This window comes from Netta rufina (genome assembly GCF_964035555.1).
Source record: "Netta rufina genome assembly, chromosome: 3".
Taxonomy (NCBI): domain Eukaryota; kingdom Metazoa; phylum Chordata; class Aves; order Anseriformes; family Anatidae; genus Netta; species Netta rufina.
In genome coordinates, this window is record NC_140125.1 from 96,680,969 (window position 1) to 96,684,071 (window position 3,103).

The following is a 3,103-nucleotide window of genomic DNA, read 5'->3' on the forward strand; positions in this document are numbered from 1 at the left end:
CTGAAGCCAGCCCTACTATTATTAAACCAAAATGATGCACTTCCCTGCTTTCCTTAAAGAAGACAACCCTCCATTATCAAAAGGGGGAGTTACGCTCAGTTAGCTTGTAATTCTGATCTTAATGGGTTTCGTGCTGTTGCCATTATTAGACAAGCCTTCACCATGTGGGTGGAAGCCGAAAACCTGCCAAGAGCTAGGAGACAAATAAGAAACTATTTGAGGAATGGGGATTTCTGATGAGAGCCTTTGACGATGAATTCACTGCTGTCACGAGAACTGGGCCAGAAGCTGAAACTTCAAGCTGCCTTTCCTGTAGGGTTGGTGCTCCAACAACAGAGCTGGAGCAAAAATGTGATGTTTATAGAAAGAGGCACAATCAATGATCCATACAAGAGATGTAACAAGGCAGCTACCTCGTCAAGATGATACGAGGAGGAGCAGTTTATAGTGAAAAGCAAATAGGCTATGGTGGTTCTTTTTTTTCCTCATAAAAGTAGGTTGAAGAAAGCAAGATATATTGAAGCTGACAGTGTATTGAATTTGGCAGCAGTTCAAAGCTAGAACCTCTTGTTCATGCTGTGCAGAGCATGCACCTGCAATGTGCAAGAGGTAAAGGACGGGGAGCACAGAGTCCTTGCACAGAATAAAGGGATGAACTGATTATTCCTCCTGTGTTTCAGAGGATGCTCTGTGCAGAGCCCAGCACGGAAGATAAACATATTCAGGTGAGTGTGTGAGTGTGAAACTGCTGTAATAATATAATAAAAATTCTGACCCTTAAGGCTGGTAGGTGTCTATACATAAAAGAGTATTATCATTTTTTTTAATGTACTCCATTGAGCTTCTGATGCTTCTCCTGGTATATAACAGAAAGACGAGAAGAGCTGTTTACAGTGACCATTCGTGCAGGTTAAGCCCACATAAAAAGCTCCATTCAAGTGAAAGGTGAGGAGGGTGTGAGGACACCGCCTATGCTAAGCTAAAGCTTCAAAGAGGTTTTTCTCAGCAACAACTGCATCTGGAATTTAGCACACTTCACCAATAAGTAGGAGTTCAGGCGATTTAAACTTGTCTAATTATAGCATGTCGGTAGTGATACTATAATTACAAGTATGGAGGCACTCATATATATGCCTAGAGGAGCTTCTGGTGCCAAGAAGAGCTGTTAGCAACCATAAGTGTCCTTGGTATACACAGTGCTAATTTAGTTATAGTTCAAATGTATGTAAGTGCTCAGACACTGAATTGAGTCCCTGCAGCTGAACAAGTTCCTGCACACCAGCAGTAGCTAAAAGCTTGGGCCACAGCAAGAGCAATGCACGCCAGCTTCAACCAGTGAAGATTTATGCTGTATACTTTATTTCTCATTTCCAACAGGAAGTGAGAGTACAAACAATTTATTTCCGTGGTTGAAGTGATGCCTGGTAACTCATTAAATGTCAGTAACATGGAGTTTCTGAGTTCCAGCTGTTTCCCTCCGACACAGAGAAGCCCTCCCAGAGATGGAGTCTGGGGACATCCCAGAGCAGCAATTCCCACACACACTGTGGCTGGAGCCAAAGCGACTGCTCAGAAATGTTTGGTTCTTACCCATGTTTTAATGAAATAAGTTAACTCAAGGATGACTTAAAGCTGACGAGCTGAGGTCTTATAAAGTCTAGGATTGCAGAGCTGAAGAGAAGTAGACGCAAAGATACCTAATTTCTTTCTTATTTTAATAAACGAGATGTAACTTGAGAAAAATAAACTCCAGAGACCCCTACAGCTTTGTCATGCTGCAGGAGTTACTTACACTTAATACAAGTTATTTGCCTTTCACTGCTGCAAAAATTCAAATAGACTGATGATTTCAATATATCTGGGGCTGCTTTGGTCAATTTTTCAGAGCACTGAAAGCAACTTCTGGTTTCTGTTTCAAAACATAAACATAATCTGAGGTTGGATATATATTGCTACAGCTTTTCGATTTTAGAAAAAATCAGTGCATAATATTACTCCAATAATAATAATAAAAACAGATAATAGAACAATCATATTGAATCTCTTCCTTTTGAATGAGAAAAAGCCAATTTCAAGAATTGCATACAGCACAGATTTTCTCTAAAATTGATTACATAAAAATTTGGTATTTAAAGTTAGCAAATAATAACAATACAGCTATTAGATATTGATAAAGGCAAAAAGAAAAAGAGATCAAATTTAGATATAGAATCTTTTACTGCAGAAATCACTGGAAACATTAGTGTTAAATGTAAGAGGACAAAACTGTCTCAAAAAGAGGAACTTGACTCATTTAAATTGAAGTTATGCAAGGAAATAAAGGCAGACAAGAAAAAGAAAGAAAGAAAGAAAGAAAGAAAGAAAGAAAGAAAGAAAGAAAGAAAGAAAGAAAGAAAGAAAGAAAGAAAAGAAAGAAAGAAGAAGAAAGAAAGAAAGAAAGAAAGAAAGAAAGAAAGAAAGAAAGAAAGAAAGAAAGAAAGAAAGAAAGAAAGAAAGAAAGAAAGAAAGAAGGAAGGAAAGAAAGAAGGAAAGAAAGAAGGAAAGAAAGAAGGAAAGAAAGAAGGAAAGAAAGAAGGAAAAGAAGGAAAGAAAGAAGGAAAGAAAGAAGGAAAGAAAGAAGGAAAGAAAGAAGGAAAGAAAGAAGGAAAGAAAGAAAGAAAGAAAGAAAGAAAGAAAGAAAGAAAGAAAGAAAGAAAGAAAAGAAAGAAAGAAAGAAAGAAAGAAAGAAAGAAAGAAAGAAAGAAAGAAAGAAAGAAAGAAAGAAAGAAAGAAGAAAACACAACAAGAACTGGGTCTCATAATCCCAATATTTTCTTAAAGTGACTGCTCATATGTGTAGATCTACTAAACCTTCCCACTCTTGGAAGTAGTTAACAAAATCCACAGCATACACTCAGCACACTGGAGCTTGGTAGGACCAGAGACTGATGTGACAGGCTGGTACATAGTGTCTGGTAATAGTGCAATCATGTCATTCACTTAAAGTTCTGCTCCTACTGCCTTTAAAATATATATATATCTATTTCAATAAACCCCCTAATAATAATGAGGTTTGTGTCAAAGGACTGGAAATAAACTATGAAGGAGACAAATAGGTTTCAGC